The sequence below is a fragment of the Oncorhynchus mykiss genome, chromosome 17, assembly GCF_013265735.2.
Source record: "Oncorhynchus mykiss isolate Arlee chromosome 17, USDA_OmykA_1.1, whole genome shotgun sequence".
In the NCBI taxonomy this organism is placed as follows: Eukaryota; Metazoa; Chordata; class Actinopteri; order Salmoniformes; family Salmonidae; genus Oncorhynchus; species Oncorhynchus mykiss.
Genome location: NC_048581.1, coordinates 13,926,064 through 13,942,971, shown reverse-complemented (window position 1 = coordinate 13,942,971; position 16,908 = coordinate 13,926,064). Strand labels below are relative to the sequence as shown.

The window sequence follows — 16,908 nt, the reverse complement described above, 5'->3', positions numbered from 1 at the left end:
AAATAAACTTTGAGTTTTGTCCACCTACAGTAGCTAGCGATTTACGAACGTTGTTAAATTACACAATTTGGGTAGCCCCTGTAGTCAAACAAGTCGGTTGGCTAGACGTGTTATTGTCATATTTCATCACATTTAGTCATCATTCGTTGCAAATTAAGCACAATTACCTCATATACTCACCGAGTGGCATCAATGGCTGACAGAAAAATAATGTATAGCCAACGCTAACTTGCCTGTGCAGCAGCAGGCTACAGTAGCTAGCGATCTACGAAAGTTGTTAAATTACACCGTTTGGGAAGCCCCTGTAGTCAAACAATTCGGTTGACTAGACGTGTTATTGTCATATTTCATCACATTTATAGTTGTTGACTTTAAATTCGTTGCAAATTAAGCAAAATTACCTCAGATACTCACCGAGTAGCATCAATGGCCGACAGAAAAAGATTTTGTGATGAAGTGACGTTAGGAACATTTCAGAGGAAGATGATTGGCTTAAAAACTTTTGGAACAAGCTAGGCTCTTCATTGGTGTATTTTTGCTCTCTTTCTCCAATTTGAAACAAACTGAAGCATCTGATTGGAGGAGAGGACTAATGGTACAATATGGGTATTTGGAACATTTGGAACAGAAAAATGAGCAAATTGCCCAAGGATATTGCCCATTCTTCTCTGTCGAAGGAGGGGAAATGGGGGGTTTTGCTGGGTGAGAGGAGGAGTTGGCAGGCATGTGTCAACAATGCATATTAAGTAGCCATGTGCTTTGAGCACCAGGTCTAACATTTTTTACTATTATATCCCTATTCTCCCCTCCTATAATTCCCTCCCCATCCCCTATATTTTTCCCACTATCTTCCCCTCCCATTTTCACCTCCCCTATTTCCCTCTTTATACTTCCCTCCCCCTTTTCTCCCCTCGCATATTTCCCTCCCTCTCACCTATATTTTCCCCACTATTTTCGGCTCCCATATTTAATTTCCCTCCCCCTATTCTCCTTCTACCTCCCCTATTGTCCCCTCACCTCCCCTATTCTCCCCTCCCCATTCCCCCTATATTTTTCCCCTCCCATATTTCCCTTTCCCTCCCCTATATTTCACTTCCCTACCCTTATTTCCCCTCCCCTATATTTTTCCCACTATTTACCCCTCCCCTATTTTCCCCTCACTTATGCCCCGCCCCCTCCCCTATTTCACTCCCCTCCCCTATTTTCCACCACTTTCCCCCTCGTCTATTTTTTCCTTATTTTCCCCCACCTCTACTTTCTGTCCCTCCCCTATTTTCCCCTCCATTATTTCCCTTTCCTTCCCCTATTTCCCCCCTCCCTATATTTCCCCCACTATTTTCCTCTCCCATATTTCACTTCCCTACCCCTATTTTCCCCCTCCCATATCTCCCTCCCCCCTCCCTATATTTTCCCCACTATTTTCCACTTCCCCTATATTTCCCTTTCCTTCCCCTATTTTCTGCCACGTTTCCCCTCCCTTAATTTCCCTCCCCATTACCCTTCCCCTATTTCCCTCCTTATATTCCCCTCTCCTAATTTTTCCCTCCCCCATATTTTTCCCCATTATCCCCCTATTTCCTGCCACTTTTCCCCTCTCATATTTCTCTCCTCCCCTTTTTCTCAGACCCTGCACTGCTATGATGGTGTAGCCCAGCACGCCATCAATGAGCCGAGTCCAACCTCGGTAAGGACCCAGATGTCCCAGACGGGACACCTGATCTATTTGAGGGAGGAGAGGAGGATGACCCAACCATGTCCTTGCCCGACCTCGATGACCGTCTCCCACCAGTCCCTCCACTCAGGAAGGCCACTCCACCGCCCACTCAACCCATCCCAGGTACCTGTCGTCACACCCCCTGATGACACTGCACCAGCTGCCAGTCAGGACCCAGAGGATGATGTAAGTGCCTATCCACGTCCTAAACAGCTCACTCAAGTTTCTTTCCATTCATAACTATTAATCCATAACTATTAATCCATCCCTTCCCCATGACTCTTCTATTTCCAGGAGTACATAGGACCTGATGGGGTTAGTGGATACCAGCACGTGGTCCTCCTGGCCACTAGTCAGCCACCCAGTCTGTCTTCCACCTCCCTCCCTATAACACCAGTCTTCCAAGACCTGCCTTCGACCTCCACTCCTCTTCCCCCTCCTGCTGGTGGACCCAAGGTTTCCAGGACCACCGAATGGAGGAGGAAGAAGCTGGAGTCTGGCATTAAAGTCAGAGCGCACAAGCCATACGAAGGCTATAAGTGCTCTAAATGTGGCAAGCCTAAAACTTCTGAGTTTGGACACAGTATGTATGGTTCTGTGAGATTCTGTGCCGCTACCTCTGGTGGCCAAACTGTGGAGGAGTGACTGGCACTCATGAGGACCCAGCATGGTGCTAGCCAAGGCCAGTAAACTCTGACTCGTGTGTACATTGTAAAGTTGTTTTTGTACGTATGTTCTTTGTAAAAAAAAATGTACGACATTCATTGTTAATCTCTTGTACATTTAGTTATTTTAAAATCAACTTAACTTGTACAGTAGGATGGGTTGTTTCACACATGACATTCCCTGTGAAATAAATAATTTAATGCAAGCACTTTTTCTCCCTTAAATTAATTTTGATTCATTGTCATACACTCTTCTTTTAAAGTTCAACAAACAAAAAGACAAGTAAATATGTCATTTTATTAGTCAAACACACGGTTTACAGAGTTGTAACACACACAAAAAACAAATAATGCTGGGAAATACAAGGACCCACCTCCACACCTGACATGTCCATGGTGGCTTCCAGTTCTGAACAGGCAGTTCCCCAAAGGTGATTTTATTTTTTTCTAGTCCATACATTTTGTTTATCTTACAAAAATAAACAATCCAAACAATAAAATATCAATACAACTTAAGTTCATTAAAAGAAAAGCAATTACCCCCAAAATGAATGCGTTCGTTCAAATAACATGTATCAATCAGGGTCAGGTCCCTACACTTACGTAGCCGCACTCTTGGGCCGGATGGTGTTGGCAGGGGTGGTGCTGGCTGGGGCGGGCCTGGCCACAGCAGCTACCCCCTCCTGGTCTATGCGCTGAATGTAGCCAATCAAGGCGGCCATTGCACTCCCAGGATAATGGGGTGTCTGCGCCCTCAAGCTCCTGACATATATCTGTGTGAGACACAGCAGAGGGAACGTTTCAGATGTAAAATGTTGCATAAAACACACTGAGATGAACATAGAAAACACAAGAGATGCGTGCCCCTTACTTTATCCTGTCCGCACCCGTAGCCTCATACAGGTCCTGTAGTGAGTCCCACTTGTACTTCCCGATGCCGACAAGGGCCTTGCCCTCCTGGCAGTCCTTCCTGCCTCCAAGGCCCTCCTCAGAAAGTGCTGAGGTAAATTCATCAACTATAATTACTCCACATTGTTAAGATATTAAACACTAGGCCAAATTGGACACAGTTGTCTTGTCTCCTGCATACTGCCTGGGGTGTGGCCTTGAGGACCAACTCCTGTGAGGGCGAGAAATGGAACCTTGGATTTTTCCATCTTAGGAGGCAAGAAAAATACTATTATCATGACTGATGAGTGCAGTGACAAGGAACAGCATAACCGTATGTATTAGATTCATATAAAGGAACTTACGTTTGCTTGATAGGTCTGCTAGGAGGAGGACAGCAGTGGGGGGTTTGGGGGTTATGGGTAGGATGATTATTATTTCATTTGCAGTTAAATTCAGTTTACATAGAAAGACACGTTTGCCCCCAATGTCCATCAATACAATTCATTCAACTACATACACTTCAAATGCATGCCATCAAAAAACTAAAGAAAATATACAATTAAATAGTATAGAATTCCAAATTTTAGTTGATATAGATGTTAGCTAAGGTTTTACAGGATTGTCAGTGGTCAAATAAACTTTGAGTTTTGTCCACCTACAGTAGCTAGCGATTTACGAACGTTGTTAAATTACACAATTTGGGTAGCCCCTGTAGTCAAACAAGTCGGTTGGCTAGACGTGTTATTGTCATATTTCATCACATTTAGTCATCATTCGTTGCAAATTAAGCACAATTACCTCATATACTCACCGAGTGGCATCAATGGCTGACAGAAAAATAATGTATAGCCAACGCTAACTTGCCTGTGCAGCAGCAGGCTACAGTAGCTAGCGATCTACGAAAGTTGTTAAATTACACCGTTTGGGAAGCCCCTGTAGTCAAACAATTCGGTTGACTAGACGTGTTATTGTCATATTTCATCACATTTATAGTTGTTGACTTTAAATTCGTTGCAAATTAAGCAAAATTACCTCAGATACTCACCGAGTAGCATCAATGGCCGACAGAAAAAGATTTTGTGATGAAGTGACGTTAGGAACATTTCAGAGGAAGATGATTGGCTTAAAAACTTTTGGAACAAGCTAGGCTCTTCATTGGTGTATTTTTGCTCTCTTTCTCCAATTTGAAACAAACTGAAGCATCTGATTGGAGGAGAGGACTAATGGTACAATATGGGTATTTGGAACATTTGGAACAGAAAAATGAGCAAATTGCCCAAGGATATTGCCCATTCTTCTCTGTCGAAGGAGGAGGGGAAATGGGGGGTTTTGCTGGGTGAGAGGAGGAGTTGGCAGGCATGTGTCAACAATGCATATTAAGTAGCCATGTGCTTTGAGCACCAGGTCTAACATTTTTTACTATTATATCCCTATTCTCCCCTCCCCATCCCCTATATTTTTCCCACTATCTTCCCCTCCCATTTTCACCTCCCCTATTTCCCTCTTTATACTTCCCTCCCCCTTTTCTCCCCTCGCATATTCCCTCCCTCTCACCTATATTTTCCCCACTATTTTCGGCTCCCATATTTAATTTCCCTCCCCCTATTCTCCTTCTACCTCCCCTATTGTCCCCTCACCTCCCCTATTCTCCCCTCCTATAATTCCCTCCCCATTCCCACTATTTCCCCCTCCCATATTTCCCTTTCCCTCCCCTATATTTCACTTCCCTACCCTTATTTCCCCTCCCCTATATTTTTCCCACTATTTACCCCTCCCCTATTTTCCCCTCACTTATGCCCCGCCCCTCCCCTATTTCACTCCCCTCCCCTATTTTCCACCACTTTCCCCCTCGTCTATTTTTTCCTTATTTTCCCCCACCTCTACTTTCTGTCCCTCCCCTATTTTCCCCTCCATTATTTCCCTTTCCTTCCCCTATTTCCCCCCTCCCTATATTTCCCCCACTATTTTCCTCTCCCATATTTCACTTCCCTACCCCTATTTTCCCCCTCCCATATCTCCCTCCCCCCTCCCTATATTTTCCCCACTATTTTCCACTTCCCCTATATTTCCCTTTCCTTCCCCTATTTTCTGCCACGTTTCCCCTCCCTTAATTTCCCTCCCCATTACCCTTCCCCTATTTCCCTCCTTATATTCCCCTCTCCTAATTTTTCCCTCCCCCATATTTTTCCCCATTATCCCCCTATTTCCTGCCACTTTTCCCCTCTCATATTTCTCTCCTCCCCTTTTTCTCAGACCCTGCACTGCTATGATGGTGTAGCCCAGCACGCCATCAATGAGCCGAGTCCAACCTCGGTAAGGACCCAGATGTCCCAGACGGGACACCTGATCTATTTGAGGGAGGAGAGGAGGATGACCCAACCATGTCCTTGCCCGACCTCGATGACCGTCTCCCACCAGTCCCTCCACTCAGGAAGGCCACTCCACCGCCCACTCAACCCATCCCAGGTACCTGTCGTCACACCCCCTGATGACACTGCACCAGCTGCCAGTCAGGACCCAGAGGATGATGTAAGTGCCTATCCACGTCCTAAACAGCTCACTCAAGTTTCTTTCCATTCATAACTATTAATGTGACTATTAATCCATCCCTTCCCCATGACTCTTCTATTTCCAGGAGTACATAGGACCTGATGGGGTTAGTGGATACCAGCACGTGGTCCTCCTGGCCACTAGTCAGCCACCCAGTCTGTCTTCCACCTCCCTCCCTATAACGCCAGTCTTCCAAGACCTGCCTTCGACCTCCACTCCTCTTCCCCCTCCTGCTGGTGGACCCAAGGTTTCCAGGACCACCGAATGGAGGAGGAGGAGGAAGAAGCTGGAGTCTGGCATTAAAGTCAGAGCGCACAAGCCATACGAAGGCTATAAGTGCTCTAAATGTGGCAAGCCTAAAACTTCTGAGTTTGGACACAGTATGTATGGTTCTGTGAGATTCTGTGCCGCTACCTCTGGTGGCCAAACTGTGGAGGAGTGACTGGCACTCATGAGGACCCAGCATGGTGCTAGCCAAGGCCAGTAAACTCTGACTCGTGTGTACATTGTAAAGTTGTTTTTGTACGTATGTTCTTTGTAAAAAAAAATGTACGACATTCATTGTTAATCTCTTGTACATTTAGTTATTTTAAAATCATCTTAACTTGTACAGTAGGATGGGTTGTTTCACACATGACATTCCCTGTGAAATAAATAATTTAATGCAAGCACTTTTTCTCCCTTAAATTAATTTTGATTCATTGTCATACACTCTTCTTTTAAAGTTCAACAAACAAAAAGACAAGTAAATATGTCATTTTATTAGTCAAACACACAGTTTACAGAGTTGTAACACACACAAAAAACAAATAATGCTGGGAAATACAAGGACCCACCTCCACACCTGACATGTCCATGGTGGCTTCCAGTTCTGAACAGGCAGTTCCCCAAAGGTGATTTAATTTTTTTCTAGTCCATACATTTTGTTTATCTTACAAAAATAAACAATCCAAACAATAAAATATCAATACAACTTAAGTTCATTAAAAGAAAAGCAATTACCCCCAAAATGAATGCGTTCGTTCAAATAACATGTATCAATCAGGGTCAGGTCCCTACACTTACGTAGCCGCACTCTTGGGCCGGATGGTGTTGGCAGGGGTGGTGCTGGCTGGGGCGGGCCTGGCCACAGCAGCTACCCCCTCCTGGTCTATGCGCTGAATGTAGCCAATCAAGGCGGCCATTGCACTCCCAGGATAATGGGGTGTCTGCGCCCTCAAGCTCCTGACATATATCTGTGTGAGACACAGCAGAGGGAACGTTTCAGATGTAAAATGTTGCATAAAACACACTGAGATGAACATAGAAAACACAAGAGATGCGTGCCCCTTACTTTATCCTGTCCGCACCCGTAGCCTCATACAGGTCCTGTAGTGAGTCCCACTTGTACTTCCCGATGCCGACAAGGGCCTTGCCCTCCTGGCAGTCCTTCCTGCCTCCAAGGCCCTCCTCAGAAAGTGCTGAGGTAAATTCATCAACTATAATTACTCCACATTGTTAAGATATTAAACACTAGGCCAAATTGGACACAGTTGTCTTGCCCCCTGCATACTGCCTGGGGTGTGTGGCCTTGAGGACCAACTCCTGTGAGGGCGAGAAACGGAACCTTGGATTTTCCATCTTAGGAGGCAAGAAAAATACTATTATCATGACTGATGAGTGCAGTGACAAGGAACAGCATAACCGTATGTATTAGATTCATATAAAGGAACTTACGTTTGCTTGATAGGTCTGCTAGGAGGAGGACAGCAGTGGGGGGTTTGGGGGTTATGGGTAGGATGATTATTATTTCATTTGCAGTTAAATTCAGTTTACATAGAAAGACACGTTTGCCCCCAATGTCCATCAATACAATTCATTCAACTACATACACTTCAAATGCATGCCATCAAAAAACTAAAGAAAATATACAATTAGATAGTATAGAATTCCAACTTTTAGTTGATATAGATGTTAGCTAAGGTTTTACAGGATTGTCAGTGGTCAAATAAACTTTGAGTTTTGTCCACCTACAGTAGCTAGCGATTTACGAACGTTGTTAAATTACACAATTTGGGTAGCCCCTGTAGTCAAACAAGTCGGTTGGCTAGACGTGTTATTGTCATATTTCATCACATTTAGTCATCATTCGTTGCAAATTAAGCACAATTACCTCATATACTCACCGAGTGGCATCAATGGCTGACAGAAAAATAATGTATAGCCAACGCTAACTTGCCTGTGCAGCAGCAGGCTACAGTAGCTAGCGATCTACGAAAGTTGTTAAATTACACCGTTTGGGAAGCCCCTGTAGTCAAACAATTCGGTTGACTAGACGTGTTATTGTCATATTTCATCACATTTATAGTTGTTGACTTTAAATTCGTTGCAAATTAAGCAAAATTACCTCAGATACTCACCGAGTAGCATCAATGGCCGACAGAAAAAGATTTTGTGATGAAGTGACGTTAGGAACATTTCAGAGGAAGATGATTGGCTTAAAAACTTTTGGAACAAGCTAGGCTCTTCATTGGTGTATTTTTGCTCTCTTTCTCCAATTTGAAACAAACTGAAGCATCTGATTGGAGGAGAGGACTAATGGTACAATATGGGTATTTGGAACATTTGGAACAGAAAAATGAGCAAATTGCCCAAGGATGACACGCAAATTCGTGAAGCGTTCCTTATTTTTACCCCTTTTACCCCTATACATCCATCTTCCTCCTAGTATTACCCATAAGAAAATGTTTTAAATCCCATTGGAAATGGTGCCATAATGGCAGTGACTTCATGTTAATGTTGTTCCAATACCTCCATCTGGTGGCCACATAGTGATATCACCAATGGATGCAATAGCGCTAACAGTGATAATTTCCCAAGATGGCGTAGCAGTGAAGACGTGTTTTGTTCGTGTCTCGTGTACTTTTGTATTTTTCGTATTTTTTGTATATATATTTAAATTTTATTTTCGATCTCTTTTTGATTTTTAATTCGATTATACCTTCCGGTAACCTGCCTCACCCAATGTGATACGGTATCGCTATTATTTTTAATTTTAGAACACATTCAAGAACCTCCAGAAGCTAACCAGATTTGTGTCAAATCGGAGGGCATGTTGTCCGGTCCTCTGGCAGTCTCTATGGGGGTGCCACAGGGTTCAATTCTCGGGCCGACTCTTTTCTCTGTATATATCAATGATGTTGCTCTTGCTGCGGGCGATTCCCTAATCCACCTCTACGCAAACGACACCATTCTGTATACTTCTGGCCCTTCCTTGGACACTGTGCTATCTAACCTCCAAACGAGCTTCAATGCCATACAACACTCCTTCCGTGGCCTCCAACTGCTCTTAAACGCTAGTAAAACCAAATGCATGCTTTTCAACCGTTCGCTGCCTGCACCCGCACGCCCGACTAGCATCACCACCCTGGATGGTTCCGACCTAGAATATGTGGACATCTATAAGTACCTAGGTGTCTGGCTAGACTGTAAACTCTCCTTCCAGACTCATATCAAACATCTCTAATCTAAAATCAAATCTAGAGTCGGCTTTCTATTCCGCAACAAAGCCTCCTTCACTCACGCCGCCAAACTTACCCTAGTAAAACTGACTATCCTACCGATCCTTGACTTCGGCGATGTCATCTACAAAATAGCTTCCAATACTCTACTCAGCAAACTGGATGCAGTTTATCACAGTGCCATCCGTTTTGTTACTAAAGCACCTTATACCACCCACCACTGCGACTTGTATGCTCTAGTCGGCTGGCCCTCGCTACATATTAGTCGCCAGACCCACTGGCTCCAGGTCATCTACAAGTCCACGCTAGGTAAAGCTCCGCCTTATCTCAGTTCACTGGTCACGATGGCAACACCCACCCGTAGCACGCGCTCCAGCAGGTGTATCGCACTGATCATCCCTAAAGCCAACACCTCATTTGGCCGCCTTTCCTTCCAGTTCTCTGCTGCCTGTGACTGGAACGAATTGCAAAAATCGCTGAAGTTGGAGACTTTTATCTCCCTCACCAACTTTAAACATCTGCTATCTGAGCAGCTAACCGATCGCTGCAGCTGTACATAGTCCATTGGTAAATAGCCCACCCAATTTACCTACATCATCCCAATACTGTTTTTATTTATTTACTTTTCTGCTCTTTTGCACACCAGTATCTCTACCTGCACATGACCATCTAGATCATTTATCACTCCAGTGTTAATTAGCAAAATTGTAATTATTCGCCTACCTCCTCATGCCTTTTGCACACAATGTATATAGACTATTTTTTTCTATGGTGTTATTGACTTGTTTATTGGTTTACTCTGTGTAACTGTGTGTTGTTGTCTGTTCACACTGCTATGCTTTATCTTGGCCAGGTCGCAGTTGTAAATGAGAACTTGTTCTCAACTAGCCTCCCTGGTTAAATAAAGGTGAAATAAAAAATAAAATAAACAGTCAGCCAATCCAATGACATCCCCCTTCTCTCTCTTTCTCTGTCACACTTTCTCTCCCTCTTTATCTCTTTCTCCTCTCCCTTTTCTCTCATCATTCTCCCCCTTCTTCTCACCCACTCCCCTTTTTCTTTCCCTCCCTTTGTCTCTCACTCTCCCTTTCTTTCTCTTTTTGTCTCCCCATTTTCTCTCCCTCCTCTTTTCTCATTCTCCCTCTCCCCCTTCTGTCTCTTTCTCCCCCCACCACCAGTTTTAAAAACTCTTATTGAACCACACTGGCAATGTGTCAACATGAACGTTGAAACAGTCACCTTCCAACCACAGCCAGGCCACATATGAATCTCTAGTTCTCTGTCGTTCTCTTTATCATTTCCCTGTTTCTCTACTACTCTTCTGTGTTGCTCTATTCTCTCTCCTCTCTCTGTCTCTACTACTCTTCTGTGTTGCTCTATTCTGCTTCTCTCGCTACTAAATGGGGAGTTGGTTATAAGTATCTTTGGCCGGGCCATGTTGCAGAGAGCGGGGGAAGGGTGGGGAACAGAGAGCGGGGGAAGGGTGGCGAACATAGAGCGGGGGAAGGGTGGGGAACAAAGACCAGGGGAAGAGCAACTACAACAGCAGGGGGAGGAGTCCAAAAGCTTATTACACTACATTTTAGTCTAGAATCATTCCTTATAATAATCAATTAAATGTCTCTACATCTATAACTAAAGTCAAAATGTCACAAAACAGCAGTTTTTACAATTGATCACTGATCACTTTCTTTCTTACCAATTATCACATTTTCACGCAAGGTACACGATTTTAAAAGCCCCACATTTCCTGCTACGTCTATGCATGAGGACCTTTAGTGAATGCAGCCCCAGAGCGTGTCGGGTTTCAGTGAGTGGGTGGGGTTTTGTGCGAGGGCTTTTGTTACGTCATTATGTTCTACCCTATCAACGTCCTAGACGGGACAGTGTACTCGCATATCACCCAGCATACGTTGCAACTCTGAGGCAGAGGCTAGAACATTACAACACACAAGGTAGCCATTATTATCCCTACCAGTTTCATGTCTATACAATATCCTGTGGGAACCTTCTATGGGTGGTTTTTGAGCCTCTGAAGGTCTGTTTGACCCCAACCCAACTGCTCTTAAACGCTAGTAAAACCAAATGCATGCTTTTCAACCGTTCGCTGCCTGCACCCGCACGCCCGACTAGCATCACCACCCTGGATGGTTCCGACCTAGAATATGTGGACATCTATAAGTACCTAGGTGTCTGGCTAGACTGTAAACTCTCCTTCCAGACTCATATCAAACATCTCTAATCTAAAATCAAATCTAGAGTCGGCTTTCTATTCCGCAACAAAGCCTCCTTCACTCACGCCGCCAAACTTACCCTAGTAAAACTGACTATCCTACCGATCCTTGACTTCGGCGATGTCATCTACAAAATAGCTTCCAATACTCTACTCAGCAAACTGGATGCAGTTTATCACAGTGCCATCCGTTTTGTTACTAAAGCACCTTATACCACCCACCACTGCGACTTGTATGCTCTAGACGGGACAGTGTACTCGCATATCACCCAGCATACGTTGCAACTCTGAGGCAGAGGCTAGAACATTACAACACACAAGGTAGCCATTATTATCCCTACCAGTTTCATGTCTATACAATATCCTGTGGGAACCTTCTATGGGTGGTTTTTGAGCCTCTGAAGGTCTGTTTGACCCCAACCCAACTGCTCTTAAACGCTAGTAAAACCAAATGCATGCTTTTCAACCGTTCGCTGCCTGCACCCGCACGCCCGACTAGCATCACCACCCTGGATGGTTCCGACCTAGAATATGTGGACATCTATAAGTACCTAGGTGTCTGGCTAGACTGTAAACTCTCCTTCCAGACTCATATCAAACATCTCTAATCTAAAATCAAATCTAGAGTCGGCTTTCTATTCCGCAACAAAGCCTCCTTCACTCACGCCGCCAAACTTACCCTAGTAAAACTGACTATCCTACCGATCCTTGACTTCGGCGATGTCATCTACAAAATAGCTTCCAATACTCTACTCAGCAAACTGGATGCAGTTTATCACAGTGCCATCCGTTTTGTTACTAAAGCACCTTATACCACCCACCACTGCAACTTGTATGCTCTAGTCGGCTGGCCCTCGCTACATATTAGTCGCCAGACCCACTGGCTCCAGGTCATCTACAAGTCCACGCTAGGTAAAGCTCCGCCTTATCTCAGTTCACTGGTCACGATGGCAACACCCACCCGTAGCACGCGCTCCAGCAGGTGTATCGCACTGATCATCCCTAAAGCCAACACCTCATTTGGCCGCCTTTCCTTCCAGTTCTCTGCTGCCTGTGACTGGAACGAATTGCAAAAATCGCTGAAGTTGGAGACTTTTATCTCCCTCACCAACTTTAAACATCTGCTATCTGAGCAGCTAACCGATCGCTGCAGCTGTACATAGTCCATTGGTAAATAGCCCACCCAATTTACCTACATCATCCCAATACTGTTTTTATTTATTTACTTTTCTGCTCTTTTGCACACCAGTATCTCTACCTGCACATGACCATCTAGATCATTTATCACTCCAGTGTTAATTAGCAAAATTGTAATTATTCGCCTACCTCCTCATGCCTTTTGCACACAATGTATATAGACTCTTTTTTTCTACTGTGTTATTGACTTGTTTATTGGTTTACTCTGTGTAACTCTGTGTTGTTGTCTGTTCACACTGCTATGCTTTATCTTGGCCAGGTCGCAGTTGTAAATGAGAACTTGTTCTCAACTAGCCTCCCTGGTTAAATAAAGGTGAAATAAAAAATAAAATAAACAGTCAGCCAATCCAATGACATCCCCCTTCTCTCTCTTTCTCTGTCACACTTTCTCTCCCTCTTTATCTCTTTCTCCTCTCCCTTTTCTCTCATCATTCTCCCCCTTTTTCTCACCCACTCCCCTTTTTCTTTCCCTCCCTTTGTCTCTCACTCTCCCTTTCTTTCTCTTTTTGTCTCCCCATTTTCTCTCCCTCCTCTTTTCTCATTCTCCCTCTCCCCCTTCTGTCTCTTTCTCCCCCCACCACCAGTTTTAAAAACTCTTATTGAACCACACTGGCAATGTGTCAACATGAACGTTGAAACAGTCACCTTCCAACCACAGCCAGGCCACATATGAATCTCTAGTTCTCTGTCGTTCTCTTTATCATTTCCTTGTTTCTCTAGTTCTCTCTCCTCTCTCTGTCTCTACTACTCTTCTGTGTTGCTCTATTCTCTCTCCTCTCTCTGTCTCTACTACTCTTCTGTGTTGCTCTATTCTGCTTCTCTCGCTACTAAATGGGGAGTTGGTTTTAAGTATCTTTGGCCGGGCCATGTTGCAGAGAGCGGGGGAAGGGTGGGGAACAGAGAGCGGGGGAAGGGTGGCGAACATAGAGCGGGGGAAGGGTGGGGAACAAAGACCAGGGGAAGAGCAACTACAACAGCAGGGGGAGGAGTCCAAAAGCTTATTACACTACATTTTAGTCTAGAATCATTCCTTATAATAATCAATTAAATGTCTCTACATCTATAACTAAAGTCAAAATGTCACAAAACAGCAGTTTTTACAATTGATCACTGATCACTTTCTTTCTTACCAATTATCACATTTTCACGCAAGGTACACGATTTTAAAAGCCCCACATTTCCTGCTACGTCTATGCATGAGGACCTTTAGTGAATGCAGCCCCAGAGCGTGTCGGGTTTCAGTGAGTGGGTGGGGTTTTGTGCGAGTGCTTTTGTTACGTCATTATGTTCTACCCTATCAACGTCCTAGACGGGACAGTGTACTCGCATATCACCCAGCATACGTTGCAACTCTGAGGCAGAGGCTAGAACATTACAACACACAAGGTAGCCATTATTATCCCTACCAGTTTCATGTCTATACAATATCCTGTGGGAACCTTCTATGGGTGGTTTTTGAGCCTCTGAAGGTCTGTTTGACCCCAACCATGATCCGAAACGTCAGGGGGGTTGTGCTCTATATATGAGGGCCTCTCCTATGTCTGTATTGTGCTCGCTTCGGCAGCACATATACTAAAATTGGAACGATACAGAGAAGATTAGCATGGCCCCTGCGCAAGGATGACACGCAAATTCGTGAAGCGTTCCTTATTTTTACCCCTTTTACCCCTATACATCCATCTTCCTCCTAGTATTACCCATAAGAAAATGTTTTAAATCCCATTGGAAATGGTGCCATAATGGCAGTGACTTCATGTTAATGTTGTTCCAATACCTCCATCTGGTGGCCACATAGTGATATCACCAATGGATGCAATAGCGCTAACAGTGATAATTTCCCAAGATGGCGTAGCAGTGAAGACGTGTTTTGTTCGTGTCTCGTGTACTTTTGTATTTTTCGTATTTTTTGTATATATATTTAAATTTTATTTTCGATCTCTTTTTGATTTTTAATTCGATTATACCTTCCGGTAACCTGCCTCACCCAATGTGATACGGTATCGCTATTATTTTTAATTTTAGAACACATTCAAGAACCTCCAGAAGCTAACCAGATTTGTGTCAAATCGGAGGGCATGTTGTCCGGTCCTCTGGCAGTCTCTATGGGGGTGCCACAGGGTTCAATTCTCGGGCCGACTCTTTTCTCTGTATATATCAATGATGTTGCTCTTGCTGCGGGCGATTCCCTAATCCACCTCTACGCAAACGACACCATTCTGTATACTTCTGGCCCTTCCTTGGACACTGTGCTATCTAACCTCCAAACGAGCTTCAATGCCATACAACACTCCTTCCGTGGCCTCCAACTGCTCTTAAACGCTAGTAAAACCAAATGCATGCTTTTCAACCGTTCGCTGCCTGCACCCGCACGCCCGACTAGCATCACCACCCTGGATGGTTCCGACCTAGAATATGTGGACATCTATAAGTACCTAGGTGTCTGGCTAGACTGTAAACTCTCCTTCCAGACTCATATCAAACATCTCTAATCTAAAATCAAATCTAGAGTCGGCTTTCTATTCCGCAACAAAGCCTCCTTCACTCACGCCGCCAAACTTACCCTAGTAAAACTGACTATCCTACCGATCCTTGACTTCGGCGATGTCATCTACAAAATAGCTTCCAATACTCTACTCAGCAAACTGGATGCAGTTTATCACAGTGCCATCCGTTTTGTTACTAAAGCACCTTATACCACCCACCACTGCGACTTGTATGCTCTAGTCGGCTGGCCCTCGCTACATATTAGTCGCCAGACCCACTGGCTCCAGGTCATCTACAAGTCCATGCTAGGTAAAGCTCCGCCTTATCTCAGTTCACTGGTCACGATGGCAACACCCACCCGTAGCACGCGCTCCAGCAGGTGTATCGCACTGATCATCCCTAAAGCCAACACCTCATTTGGCCGCCTTTCCTTCCAGTTCTCTGCTGCCTGTGACTGGAACGAATTGCAAAAATCGCTGAAGTTGGAGACTTTTATCTCCCTCACCAACTTTAAACATCTGCTATCTGAGCAGCTAACCGATCGCTGCAGCTGTACATAGTCCATTGGTAAATAGCCCACCCAATTTACCTACATCATCCCAATACTGTTTTTATTTATTTACTTTTCTGCTCTTTTGCACACCAGTATCTCTACCTGCACATGACCATCTAGATCATTTATCACTCCAGTGTTAATTAGCAAAATTGTAATTATTCGCCTACCTCCTCATGCCTTTTGCACACAATGTATATAGACTCTTTTTTTCTACTGTGTTATTGACTTGTTTATTGGTTTACTCTGTGTAACTCTGTGTTGTTGTCTGTTCACACTGCTATGCTTTATCTTGGCCAGGTCGCAGTTGTAAATGAGAACTTGTTCTCAACTAGCCTCCCTGGTTAAATAAAGGTGAAATAAAAAATAAAATAAACAGTCAGCCAATCCAATGACATCCCCCTTCTCTCTCTTTCTCTGTCACACTTTCTCTCCCTCTTTATCTCTTTCTCCTCTCCCTTTTCTCTCATCATTCTCCCTTTTTCTCACCCACTCCCCTTTTTCTTTCCCTCCCTTTGTCTCTCACTCTCCCTTTCTTTCTCTTTTTGTCTCCCCATTTTCTCTCCCTCCTCTTTTCTCATTCTCCCTCTCCCCCTTCTGTCTCTTTCTCCCCCCACCACCAGTTTTAAAAACTCTTATTGAACCACACTGGCAATGTGTCAACATGAACGTTGAAACAGTCACCTTCCAACCACAGCCAGGCCACATATGAATCTCTAGTTCTCTGTCGTTCTCTTTATCATTTCCTTGTTTCTCTAGTTCTCTCTCCTCTCTCTGTCTCTACTACTCTTCTGTGTTGCTCTATTCTCTCTCCTCTCTCTGTCTCTACTACTCTTCTGTGTTGCTCTATTCTGCTTCTCTCGCTACTAAATGGGGAGTTGGTTTTAAGTATCTTTGGCCGGGCCATGTTGCAGAGAGCGGGGGAAGGGTGGGGAACAGAGAGCGGGGGAAGGGTGGCGAACATAGAGCGGGGGAAGGGTGGGGAACAAAGACCAGGGGAAGAGCAACTACAACAGCAGGGGGAGGAGTCCAAAAGCTTATTACACTACATTTTAGTCTAGAATCATTCCTTATAATAATCAATTAAATGTCTCTACATCTATAACTAAAGTCAAAATGTC

The 16,908-nt window shown here is 44.3% G+C and overlaps 1 protein-coding gene and 1 non-coding gene across 2 annotated transcripts in view; one reads left to right on the top strand and one right to left on the bottom strand.

Annotated features, from left to right (window-relative positions):
* The window catches only part of LOC118940024, a 1,007,326-nt gene that overhangs the window by 487,017 nt on the left and 503,401 nt on the right, over positions 1 to 16,908 (bottom strand). The window lies entirely within an intron of this gene.
* LOC118940568 lies at positions 14,299 to 14,405 on the top strand. The gene has a single exon (XR_005037156.1). It is a non-coding gene; the product is annotated as a U6 spliceosomal RNA (small nuclear RNA).